Genomic DNA, 13,383 nt, shown 5'->3' with positions numbered 1-13,383 from the left:
AGCTGCATAAGCTTAATGCCATACCATATGTGATGAAACCTCTATGGAGACAAGCAGATAGCCAATCTTCAACCTGAAAAGTTACATGGTGCATCTTTAAACTGAATTGCAGACTGTGGTATTCTGGTATTGTCACCTGCTTTTGACTTGATATTGTTGACCTGTTAGTTGTTGTAGTAGCTTTTTAGTGAATGTAGTCTTTTTGGGCGAGTTTGGCACACAATGAACCAAAGGTGTGAGCAATTTTAATGTATTTTATGATTTTTAATTTTAAAACATTTTGTATATTGTTTTATTATTCCATATTGTTATGTTATGACCTTACCTGTGACTCGAAACATTGGAAGACTTTTGCAGATCTTTTGTAAAATCCCTCAGTCGTCCAAGTAGAATCCATGGCAAAGTAGAAATTCACTCTGCCAAGTGGACAAACGTTTATTTTGTCTTCATTTATTCAGTAATGTTTTCAACCAAAATAAACATTTGTCCAGTTGACAAATTCAATTTCTCCTTTGCCTTCTGCAGATATTGGGTCCATGTACCATTTGTTCTTTTGAATTTCAAGTAAGAACAAAAAACAATAAAATGGGAGAACAGTTTGTTATTTCATTATTCCGTTTTGGTGTAAAATTTATATTAAAAAAAAGAAGAAAAAAAAAGATTTCGATGTCTATTTCCAATATTTAATTTAAAGTTTATATCACAAAACAGTCTCTGTGCCTATTTCAGTTTTGACATTTTGGTTTATTTCCCCCAGAAGTTCTGCTGCTTAGCACACTGTGGGTGAATTCAGTGTCAACTGAGCAAAGGAGAGTTTATCGTTGCTACCTGTTTCTCATCATAGAGTTCAGCAATTACTTTCGAAGATGCAAAAGTAAACGCGTTGCTGTAAAAGAAGCCAACATGTTTGTCCCCAAAATGAGCCCATTATAGCTCTTTCCAACTCTGCAGTAACCAATCCTTTGCGCCTTTGTGTTTTTGACAAAATCTTAAAATTTTCATTTCTGAGCACATCTTAATTCCATTTTGCTTCACTGTGGTGAAATTTCTGCATTTGTCTTGCCTGCTCCAAGCAGATGTATTTAGCCTGGATCTTTTTGGCATCCAAAAACTTTGAAATATGAGCTAAACCAGAGAAAATAAAATATCAAAATTGAAATATGCACAATTACTGTTGCTGAATGGTGTTATTTGAAATAAACTTTAAACTAAATAATGGAAATATAGGTCATAATCTGTTTTTTTTTATTTTTTTATTCTAAATCGGAATAATTAAATAACAAACTGTTTTTCCTTTTTATTGTTTTTGATTCTTAATTGCAAATCACAAGAACAAATGGTACACGGACCATATAAGATCATATAACTACTGATATAAAACCATGTGACTTTTATGTATTTCCTCATATGCTTAACTTCTTCAACTGGGTAAGCCATATTTTAGTCAGATATGAACTCTGTCCAGGCACATCATTCATTTTAAAGGTGCACATTTTATGCCACACTAAGGAAAATACAACGGAATGGAAACAACCAGGCCAAGTAAGAGTCAGGTTTGTGGAGATGCAGCCCCACTCAGTAAGGAGGACTTTTTTTTTTTGGATAAGATGTTACACAGTGTAGCTTTAAGTTAAGTGGTTTTTTTCTACTATGTTTCTCACTCATGGTTCAAAATTGAACATAGGATCTTTAACTTCAGACGTGAATATCCATTTTTATTCTAAGTTATTCACCAACCAGAAAGAAAAAACAGAAAGATTAGCCTGTAACTTGAAAAGAAAAACATTACCATAGAGTATAACGTGTTTGTAGAGCTCTGTCTTTTTCACTCAGTTGTTCATTGCATAATAGTTTCCAACAGTGTGCTGTACATATTGACTTTTAGATCTATAGGACTGTGATGTTAATACTAACATGCCCTGTGTTTAGGGTGACCAGAATTTCAAAATAAAAAAACTGGGACATCACTGTTTTTTGGTGGTTGGTAATAATAAAATTGTGAAATGAATGCATAATTAAGGAAAATTGTTATGCAGAGACCATTCATGACTAACATGTGATTCATCACAGTTACATTTTCTTTTCTTTTCTGGTTGTTGTTTAAGCAGATTTTTTGTATTTTATCTCAAGAAATGACAATTTATGCCTCTCTTTACTGTTGGCAGGTATTAAATTGGCCAAAAACAGGGACACCTGGGACATTTCTTGTATAAAACTGGGACAAATCAGTGGCTTTGAGTAAATCTGCTGGGACAGGGGACACAGGGCTCAAAACTGTGACTGTCCCGGGTAAATAGGGACATCTGGTCAAACTGCCTGTGTTGTTTAAAGTAGTACATTCATTCTAGTGTCATCAAGATATTAATATTTCAAACATGATTTCGATACTAAGGAATATGGTGGATATTTGGTACAGTTTCCAATATCACATTGATAATAGAAAGCACTCTTTATTTAAACAATAGAACGTGATTTTCAACTTTACAGGTCCTATATTACGCAAAATGGACTGGAATGAGCTTTAAGACATGTTAGAATGTTGTTACTTTCTCAAAAGCATACCTAGAGTTGTGTTTTGTTTCATTCACATGTTATTAGTCTGTTTACATCTCCCAAGCTCAAAATGTTCTGTTCCACCTTGGGATGTCATGTAGTTAAAATGACCAGACATCCCTATTTACCCTGGACAGTCCCAGTTTTAAGTCCCCTGTCCCAGCAGTTTTATCCAAAACCAGTGATTTGTCCCAGTTTTATACAAGAAATGTCCCAAGTGTCCCTAATTTTAGCCAATCTGATCCCTACCAACAGTAAAGAGAGGCATACATTGTCATTTGTTTAGGTAAAGTACTGAAAAGCTGTGTAAAAATGATCAAAACACAAAGAAAATGTGACTATACTGACCAATGTTGGTGCCAAATGCATAAAAATGTTCCTTAATTGTACACTTGGTTCATAATTTTATATTACCAACCGCCCATTTTGAAAATCTGGTCACCCTACATGTAGTGGTAGTTTTCAAGTTAACAGCTCCTTTTACGTTTAGTTCATTAGAGATTAGCAAGCAAATCCAAGACTGAAATGATCCAAATGATTCTAGTGAAGGTGTATGGAGTTTAAAAACACCGTGGAGCACTTCCTGTATTACCACATGACATCACAAGGTGGAAATATGCAGCATTTGATTTTTGATACTTTTGACAACCCTAATTTATTAATTTCCTTTAGACTTTGTAATACGGAAAAGCCAGCATAACTGTGTAATTTGGGTGCTTTTATTTCAAAGCTGCTCAGATAGGCTAATTTTTCCCCAAAATGGTGTAAAGTGTGAAGCGAACTGGGTCTTTTATGAGGCAGAAAAATTAGCTTTGGTGTCTGCAAAATGAGCAAATAGCAGGGTGAGGCGAAATCGCAGCGTGGTACCTACTTTTTAAGGAAGTTTAATTAGAAAGCTTGAGGAAATTAGCGCTTATTAAAACATAAAACATGTAATAACCAAAATATTGAAGGCTGGCGTGAAAATGGCCTGATAATTTCATCGCATATTAGCCTTTACAATGTGCTACTGTGTCAGCGTGTCATTACTGCAGTTCTTTTCTCATGTGTTTACAAGTGAATTTAGTTCTGTGGGGAAGTGGACCTCAGCTTGACCTACACTAACAAAACAGAAAAAAAATCCTCAAAATCCATTACAGAACTCTCAAATGTAGTTATTTCTTTAAGAGTAGTGGGAACGGTGTATATTAATGAACATTATTTTAGACATACTTAAATATGACCCTTGGTCTCATTTCTATTTCCATGACCTCCTGGCAGGTTGGCATTACACAAAACAAAATGTAAATATAATCAATAAATAATGTAACTACAGACAGGACAGGCGAACCATAGATTGTAGGTGTGTAACGGTACATGTATTGGTGCTGAACTGTTTTGGTAAGGGATGTTGGGTTCAGTGCAGGGCTGTGCACGAGTACGTTCACCCAGTTTGTATGTGTTTACATTCCGCCACTACACGTGCAACTACACAAAGACTCAGCTCTTTAATATTCACGAGGGAACTTGTCCGTGATTGGGGTGGCAGTGTTTCCCACAGTGCTTTATAGTTAGGGTGGCAACTACTGCCGCCCGTCTTAACTACGTCCCTCTGAACAACGTGAATCCTCACAAAACTACGGTCGTCACGCCCCAGTCGTCACTTTCACCTTTCACCAGCACGGAATCTCTGACAATGTAACTGCAGCAGATCTGCACTTACTGCAGACAATGTGGACAAGTTGGTTTTTCTAGCCAAAAATATGAAGATTGAGTAAAACTTCATGCTGGAATTGTTAGTGCTGTGCTTTACTTTTTGAAAAGTTTTATTTACTGTTAACAAGGAATTTATTTTTATAATATTAAACACAAATAAACAAGCAAATGGATTTACATTTTGTTCACATACTGTACTGAAAATGAACCAAACTGTGACCTTAAAACCGAGGTACGTACTGAACCTTGATTTTTGTGTACTGTTACACCCCTAATAGATTATATATATAAAAAATTGGACTAAGTGAGTGTGATCACCCACAGAGTTCGGCTGCTCGTTAGGAAGCTCGTGATGCTAACGGTTACATCTGCAGCCAGGCTCTATGTTATGAATAGGATTTTTTTGATGGACAAAATGGCAAAATAAAAACTCCAGGATCATGTAGAGGGGGTTAATACGGACATTTTAAGACCAAAATGATGAGGCTCACAGCAGCAGTCACGGAAAGAGGGGTCACTATATTCCAAATATAAGTCAATTGGAGCCAGGGTCAGGAAGAGCCCACATGCAAACTTCCTGTTTGGAACACGGCGACTAACACTTTAGATATATCCACTTGTATATACAGTCTATGAGGTGAACAAAGACAAAAACGGTGATTACAGTATTATGGTAGAACACTTAACAGACACATGTTCAACAAGCTGCAGAGTGACAGACATTTAGAAATCGTATTCCACTGCATTGCACCCATTCATATTGCACATATCCCTGTATTGCACAGATTCATTTCATGTTGCACAGAGTTCTATTGCACATACCCTTACACTGTTTGCCTGAGCAGCCAGTCTCTTCTACATCCTGTATGAATCCAGAAGGGTGTGGAAGCGGACCATCAAGCGTGAAAAACCTCTGTCTAAACTTGTGATGATCCAACCACTCCTCTATTCTTCAAAATTCTCGTAACATTCAGGACAAAATATATACATTTTTATGTAGATTTTTTTGTGCTTGAGTCAATAAACTGTGTATTGCATATGTCCAGCTTTTAATTTTTAATGTTATAATTGTTATAACTGAAAAGAAACATGATTCACAAATACTGATAACATGACTTAATACGTCACCATTGTTCAGTATTTTTTCACAGTGTTATTACAGTTCCAATCTTCTGTCTTTTTTCCCTTGCTTGCCATTTGCTGTGTTTGCTTGTAAAGATTGGAGAAAAAGGAGAGTCAGCAGACGTAGCACAGTTTTGAATGCTTCCCTGAGCTCTAGTGGGGAATCCCGTGGTGTTCTGGGCTGGAGGACTGATACATGATCCTGCAGAAGGTCTTTACACAGGAACATGAGCGTGCACAGCATTACTAGTGTGAGTTGTTTCAGTTTGGGACGCACAAATCCAGCTTTTTCCAGTCCTGATTCCGACACTAGCTTTGTGTATGCCAAGGGATGGGACAGTAAACAACAATATCATTTATCGTGATAAAAAGGGAAACTAATCGTTTGTGGGACACTTTATATAATCATGATAATTGACCAAAAAATGTATCACCATTATATTACCAAAATGTGTAGGAAAAAAGTTAAGCATAAAGTTGTTTTCTAGATCATTTCAGTTGTAACAGTATATAACTGTAACAGTTGTTTAAATATGGAATGTATTTATTGTAAAATGTAAATTATAATTATTCATGTCCATAGACATTTTGAACTGTCAGCAACTCAAATAATGATTGTGATATTATCGTTAATCTCAGTATTTAGGCCATATAACTGTAACACCAAATTTCAATATTGTCCCATGCTTAATGCCAATGCTAGGAGTGTACACTGCCATGAATCTAGCGATACAGTGTTTGTATCACGATATACCTGTCACGATTCAATGTATCATTATATATGTCCCGATACTAAAACAAAAGACAATATATCGTGATTTATTAATGATTACGTATAATATCATAGTCAAGTACACATTTGCAAAAACAAAACTGGATGAAATACAGTTCATTTTATTTTTAAATCATGAGAACTGTAAATGGAGCTTATGAATTTTTCATTAAAGACATTACTTTAGAAAATCATTTCAGAAGCACTTTGAAACTATATGAGAATTGCGCAATGAAGTATCACGAAATTAGCCTGATTCATCAGCCAGTTTCATTTCGTGGAAACCGTTTGACCTCGCAGCATTAGGATTCGTTCACTCGACGGTAGGCGGGTACTTTTTAAATTTAACCAGTCACTGCTATTTGGTCATGACGTATGTAATGCACCACTAACGGGGCTAAATGGTATATTAAGCTTTTCCCAAATTCTGTAGAAAGAAGGACAATAACATTTTTTCCCTTGATAAAATTCACCAAACATTCTGTTTGTTCCGGCTTTAAATCCTCGATCTCGGGAATCGTTGCCAACACAGAATGTATGGCTCTTCGCTGATTGGCTGATGCAAACCATCTAGTGTATTCTGATTCCCGACATAGTTGCTGGAGAGAAATGAAATTGAGCGGAAGCACTAAGTGGTGCCAGCCTGGCTATCACAATATATCACTGAATTGATTTTTTTTCTTACACCCTTAGCCAATACTGTCAACCGATACCAGTGCAGAGACTGATAAAGACATGACCAAGACATGACTGATTCAACTGTGTTATGTAGCTGTTATTTATCTCTCAAGTAACCATAGAACAACTGTTAAAAATTCAAACAATATGAGACTTTCTGGGCTGACTACAACCAGTAAATAGTCTTATTACATCAATTCAAATGTCCAAACAGGATATCGACTGAAACGATATTTGTACGCCGATATCTGTTACAGCATTTTTTGGGGTATCTTGCCAATATCTGAAACCTTTATCGGATCGGTGCATCCCTTGTTTCTGTCGATGTGTAATTTTTAGTTAAGAACTGTCAAGATAACATGAAAACGTAGATTAGTAGAATAGAACTCTAAAGCAAAGATTTCATAGTGCAGCTTGAGTGTGCGGCTGTGCGTACCTGATTTAATAAATGTGGTAAATTTAGAAGCGTGTGAGCTGTCTGGGGTTACTAAAATATACTTTGGGATGAGAGTGTGTGTGGGCTGGTTGTGCAGTAGTGATCCTTCCCCTGCTTCACTTCACCATCTGAAAATGAATCATAAATATTTGCAAATATTAGTTCTTTCAGGTATCCCAGTTTCAGTCCTGTTATTTGAGAACCATTATTATGTTTCACTGCATTTCTGATCTGGTTTCAGGAAAACTTTATCGGAAAGCTTGAATAGAATTTAAGGCATTTTAGCTCATATGCAGTGGTGGAAGAAGTACCTGATTTTGATAAGTACAGATACAGGAGCAAAAAATACTAGTAAAAATAAAAGTACCACATGAAAAAATCTACTTAAGTACCAATATTTCATGCAGAGTTTGAGATCTAGTAAACCTTCCAATCCAAAGATGTTGATAAAGATTTGTGTTGAATTTTGTTCAATAGTAGCAATTTGTTTTTTCTTAATGTCTTTATTTGTATATTTTTGTTTGGTCAGACTATGAAGTAAAAAAAAAAAAAACTCCCCAGCCTTTACAGCAGGTCTCATACTCTAATAAAATATACTTTTACTTTTCAGTCCAGTTCAAAAATGTAGTAGAGTAGAAAGTAGGGATGTAACTATAACCGAAATATCGTGATATAGTATCGTCAAAAGTCTCACAATAATATCATGGGCTCTCACAATATAGCAAATTATAAGTTTCTTTGCTTAAATGCAGGTTTTATAGCAGCTTATGAACATTGGAAACTACATATCCCATGATTCATTTCAGTGCCGACAACATGAAGAAACATGTTTTTGACTTGAATTCTTGGGATTATGACAGAAATAATTCCCACCGAAGTCTTGTTGAGGTATTTTAAAAGCAGAAAAGTGTCCTATCTACAATTATATCAGCCTCGTTAAAATATCACAATAAATATCATACCGTGAAATGCATATCATGATAATATCATACCGAGAGATTTGGATATTGTCACATCCCTAGTAGAAAGTACAGGTACCTGCTCTCAAATGTAGTACAGTGGTTCCAAAGTAGTCAGCTTTATATTTTACAATTATTATATCTGTTTTAAGTCTGTAAAAGCCCTCACCACACACTTTATACACTTTTCTCAGACAGGACATTTACAGTCCTTTTTGCATCCTTCTTAAAACTTATTACTGCTGTTGCTCTTTTGTTATTTTCCTCCTTCTTTATGTAACGAACCGAAGATTAATTTATTCCAAAATGGAGCCCTACAGCACAGAGCACGGCTCCATTTTTGGGGACCCGCACCCACAAAGTACAGCACTGCACCTGCCAGTTAACCTGAGATTATATCAAAATTTTGCGCTGCCTATGACCCGAACTGAACAGTACTTTACTACTTTTACGTCTCATATGTGTCGTGATAGTAGTAGTACAAACCAGTCTCTCAGCTCAAACTCCCTCTTCACCTCAGTTAACCCAGTAGCGGTGCCTTTCTCTTATCAAGCTAAATTACCACCATTAACCTGATCTACGGCAAACACTCGACTATTTTTAGCTGAATGTGCCAGCGGTGCAGGTCTCCCCCAAGGGCAGCTCGAGCTAAACCATGGAGTGAGGCGGGAGAGACGAGCTGTGTCACGGTGGGCTTTGTGTTTGTCTTTTCTGTTCTGTTTGTTTAAGCTGTAGCACAGGCACTGACCCTGCAGCCGCGTCACTCCAGCTCCAACAGCATTCCACCGCACGCACCCGATCGGAGATCGGGTCTGTCCAGGGAAACGGCAACCGAGTTTAAGCCTGACTCCCAACAGCAGCACCCATGTCTGAGCTGAGTTTGGGTGATATTGACCAAAGTCAATATCAGACTTTTTAGATTATTTTAAAAAGTCTGTATTACACAAAATTGTCCCTTGTGAGCTTTAAGCCATGTTATAACCTCCTCAAAAATAGATTCAGAGTTCTTTTGTGTCATTCACACATGTTTGATTAATCCTTTGTTATTAGTCTGTCTATATCTTCAAAGCTGAAAATGTTCTGTTGCACTTTGTGATGTCATGAAGCAGTAGTTTTCAAGTTAACAGCTACCTTTTAGCCTTAGTTCAGTAGAGACAGGGAATTCCAGGGATGAAATCATCCAAATGATTCCAAGGGAGTAGGTTTGGCCTCAGCTTTGGTGGGGACAATATCAACCCCCTTTAGTGGATAACAGCGATATAGAAGTTTATAGCAGATTTCCCTTCGCTTTTGGTGATGAGATATTTGTGAGGTAATGTCCAAACATTTTCCCATGGAATATTGTTCGTAGAGTCTGGCTGCTAACAGTGGATGAGTAGAGCTCCGTTTGGGAGATGCACTTGTCGCTCTTTTTCCACGGTTACTCATTATAAGTCAAGTTTAATTGAAGATGAAGCCAAGTAAGTTTCTTTTGAAAAGTTTTTCAAAGTTCGGTGCTCAGCGTCTCCACTCACGCCTGCTCGAGACGCCATCTTCAGGTGCTGCCACTGTCCTGCCATTTCCCCAGTTTAGGCTCCTGACACCACTAATGACATCACTCTGTTGCAGCCAATGAAATAGCGGCAGGAATAACCCTGTCGTCATATCACTGAATACATCTCAGAACGTCTAATAAAAAAAAAGTGAACTAAAATGTGTTAAATTAACACTACTGAGTTTGGAAAAATATCTGAATACATTTATATTTTTGTTTATTAAAATAAAATGGCAAATATTCCAAGGGAGTATTTTGTTTTCCCAAATATTGGTTGTGACATGTCCCCACCGTCCCTATGCAAACCAACACCCTTGAATGATTCTAATGAAGGTTCAGTTTGAGAGAAAAACTTGGGAGAAAGGCTTGTGTCTTAAACGTGTGAATGAAACAAAACACAACTCTAGGTCTGACATAGATCAGAAAACAGCATAATACATACCCTTTTTTCTATTACAGTGGACTCAATTGGCAAATGTCAAAGGCTAATAGGCCCATGTCTAACTCCAACTCAGCTCCCGTGTTCAAGCAACATTCAGATAATACTGACAAAAAATATCTTGATAAATTTTGGGGATTATCTTGAGGACAATATTCAGATGATACTACGTCTTTCCATCAGAATTGTGCGAGAACTTTGCCTGTATTGTATTTAAGTTCAAAGATCACACAAAATACTATGGTAACATGTAGTGATGTAAAAAATATATATTGTGAAAATGTGTTGTTTTATTGCAGCTGTAGCTAATAAACATGGGAGACTACATAGAGCTTCAAGGTGCACTGTGTAGCTTTTTGGATGGCGGTGCATCACCTACTTGTTTCTATGGAGATGTTATTGCTCTGCCTGGAATGTTCCACAGTATGACATTAAACAGCTCTACTTTACATTTATTCAGTTACAGGTGGTTTTAGAGCTTAAAAATACCAAGAAAACAGGCATTGTGACTGTGAGTGGGGTCGCCTCTTCACAGATCTGACCTGTAGCTTGGTCTGGTTTGGTCTCTATGAAGATAGAAAGGTTTAATGCCATACTATGAAACATTCCAGACATAGCAATAACATTTTCACCAGACCCTCCTCTCATTCTTGAGGTTCTCACAGTAATGATTCGCCCCATAGTCTTGTCACAGTATTTTAAAAGGAAATAATAGCCTGTGTAATTTTGTAAGCCTCTTCAAAATATCTCAGTAAATATCGAATGATCAGCTGATCTCTTTGTTTACCTTGAATGACTCGGCTTGATTGTTATCTGGGTTTTGTAGTCTTTACCACAACACAATAGTTGGCTAGCCACAGCCTTGTACTTGTTTACTTTATGATGGATGAAGTAATGTGTGTTTTAAACTTGTTTTTAATATATGGAAAAGATAATAACAAAAGCTGCTGGTCGGTAGCCTGACATTTAACCTCTGACAAGACCAGAACAAGTCCAGTGAAGCTTTCTAGACTTAAAACATGAGAAGCATCTGCATCTCAAACCAGAAGAACTTGGTTAAACATCTCAACAGAGTCCATTTTTCACATGAGTCCTGTGATTGGCCATAAACTACTGCAGTCAGGGGTGACAACACTTGCACAATACACGCACAAAGAAAGCATTGTCGAGATTCATTCAGCGGCCTCATACTGGTCCTGCAGGCCATCCAGCTGTGTCATGCTCACTCACACATATGCAAAGCCAGGTCACTTTGTCTGACAGTGTTTACCAGGTTTTAATTGTCGGACAAGAACGTATTTAAGGATTTAACTTGTGAATGACTCATATCATAAAGACATTTCTTAAACTTGACTGACAGTACACATTAGGCAGCTGTGTTCCTGTTTTAGTCACATTTCTCAAGCTTAAATACATGTGCTTCATTCATGTTTTTAATAACTTCCTTCTGCATACTTAAAGTGCATATTCTAGTCTAACATCGTACTATTTCAGATTCTATTACAAATCTTGCCTTTGTAGTCTTTTCTAGTTGTGATGTCAAGTTTATAAGTTTACTTTCTGATTGGACATGAGCAGCAGATATAATAATACGTAGAGGTATGTTACACAACAACAATTATGACTTAATAATAACTGACACTTATTTCATCAACCATCAACATTTATATCGTCCCTGTATTTTGTTTTAGAGCTCACCTCTACTTCTTGCATTTTCAGACTTATTGTTTTCTACTTTTCTTCACAAACCATCACATAAACCAGGGATCAACAAACTTTTTTTTTTTTCTGTGGGCCACATTTTCACTCCTGACTGTGATGGGGAGCCGTGTAACACAATTGTACGACCCCGATGATGCAGATTATATTCTATGAAAACCATCACACTTTCTTTACATATCAGACAAACTGCACAGTCCTTACACTGAACAATAAAAATAATCAGTTGTCCACTGTTCTTTGAAAACTTGGCACTCTCTGTCAACTTTTTGTACTTTAACACAAGCCATTTTGCTGTCTTTAACTGTACTGCAATACTCATTGTACTGACCGTCACTGTTTGATCTCGAGCTTGTCAGGTGATAAAGTTTCAGCAGCGTGTAGATACGTCATATAATATCATGTTTTAATTGAAAAAAAAAAAAAACGCAACAAAATATAAGATGCAGACGTGTTATTATTTGCCAAAAAGTAATAAAAAAAATAGGCCATGACACTTTTGAGGATTGCCTCATAGGACCAGTTTAAGTTGTGGGGGGGCAGAGGGGCGTGGAGGGCCAGAATCAGACCACGGGCCTTAGTTTGATGACCCCTGACATAAAGGGTCAATCTTATGCTATTTTCTGATCTGTTATAATGTTGTTTCATCAAAAACATACCTGGAGTTGTGTTTAGTTTCATTCACATATATTTAACACAGACCCTTCATATTTATGCTTTTTCTCACATAGAAAACAGTGCTCCATTGTGTTTTTTAACTCCATATACCTCCACCGCATTCATTTGGATGATTTCAGAAGCCAGCCTCTACTGCACTACTAGACTACCACTATATGACATCACATGGTGGAACAGAGCAGTTTGATCTTAGGAGATGTAGATAGACTAATAATGCAGGATTAATCAAACACATGTGAATGCAACAAAACACAACTCCAGGTATGTTTTTGAATAGGTAACAACATTTTAGCACATTTAATGCAAAACTATGATAAATATTTACCACAGGAACTCTCACCTTACCAAGCAATAATAAGAAAAATATGTGAAGTATAGTTATAGTTTCTTTTGCCGTTCTGTTCTCCAGCTCTCTCTATAAACCTCATTGAAGAAGCTCTCTAAAGCACAGGCATTTTCAGTCTGTCTAAAACCAACGCTATTTTGGTCTAATTTGATTTTTAGATGACGCCAGCCACTGGAACTCAAGGTAATCCCTGTCCAAATGCACCAGAGAGAGTAGAGATGGAATGGAGCATGTGTGTTGTTTTTAAGTGTAAATGAGGCTATTTTTGGAACACACACACACATATTGATGGGTGAGGCTCGTGGGCTAATTGAAATCTGGACATGGATTATTCATGGAACGCTGATGAGCCTAGGGAGTCTCCAAAACGAGGGTCCCAGACTAGTTGACCTACATTTGTGGCAAACGATATTGTTTTGTTTCCATTGTTGCTGTGGGGAACTGGAAAAGTC

At 37.0% G+C, this 13,383-nt stretch overlaps 1 protein-coding gene across 1 annotated transcript in view; it reads left to right on the top strand.

The window, feature by feature from the left end:
* ccny (cyclin Y) overlaps positions 1-13,383 on the top strand; it is a 66,667-nt gene that overhangs the window by 1,271 nt on the left and 52,013 nt on the right.

This window comes from Boleophthalmus pectinirostris, unplaced genomic scaffold (genome assembly GCF_026225935.1).
Source record: "Boleophthalmus pectinirostris isolate CB_2022bp ecotype Guang Dong unplaced genomic scaffold, ASM2622593v1 HiC_scaffold_15, whole genome shotgun sequence".
Lineage (NCBI taxonomy): Eukaryota > Metazoa > Chordata > Actinopteri > Gobiiformes > Gobiidae > Boleophthalmus > Boleophthalmus pectinirostris.
Note: the sequence above shows the minus strand (reverse complement) of the source record. Positions and strands in the feature narration are given on the sequence as shown.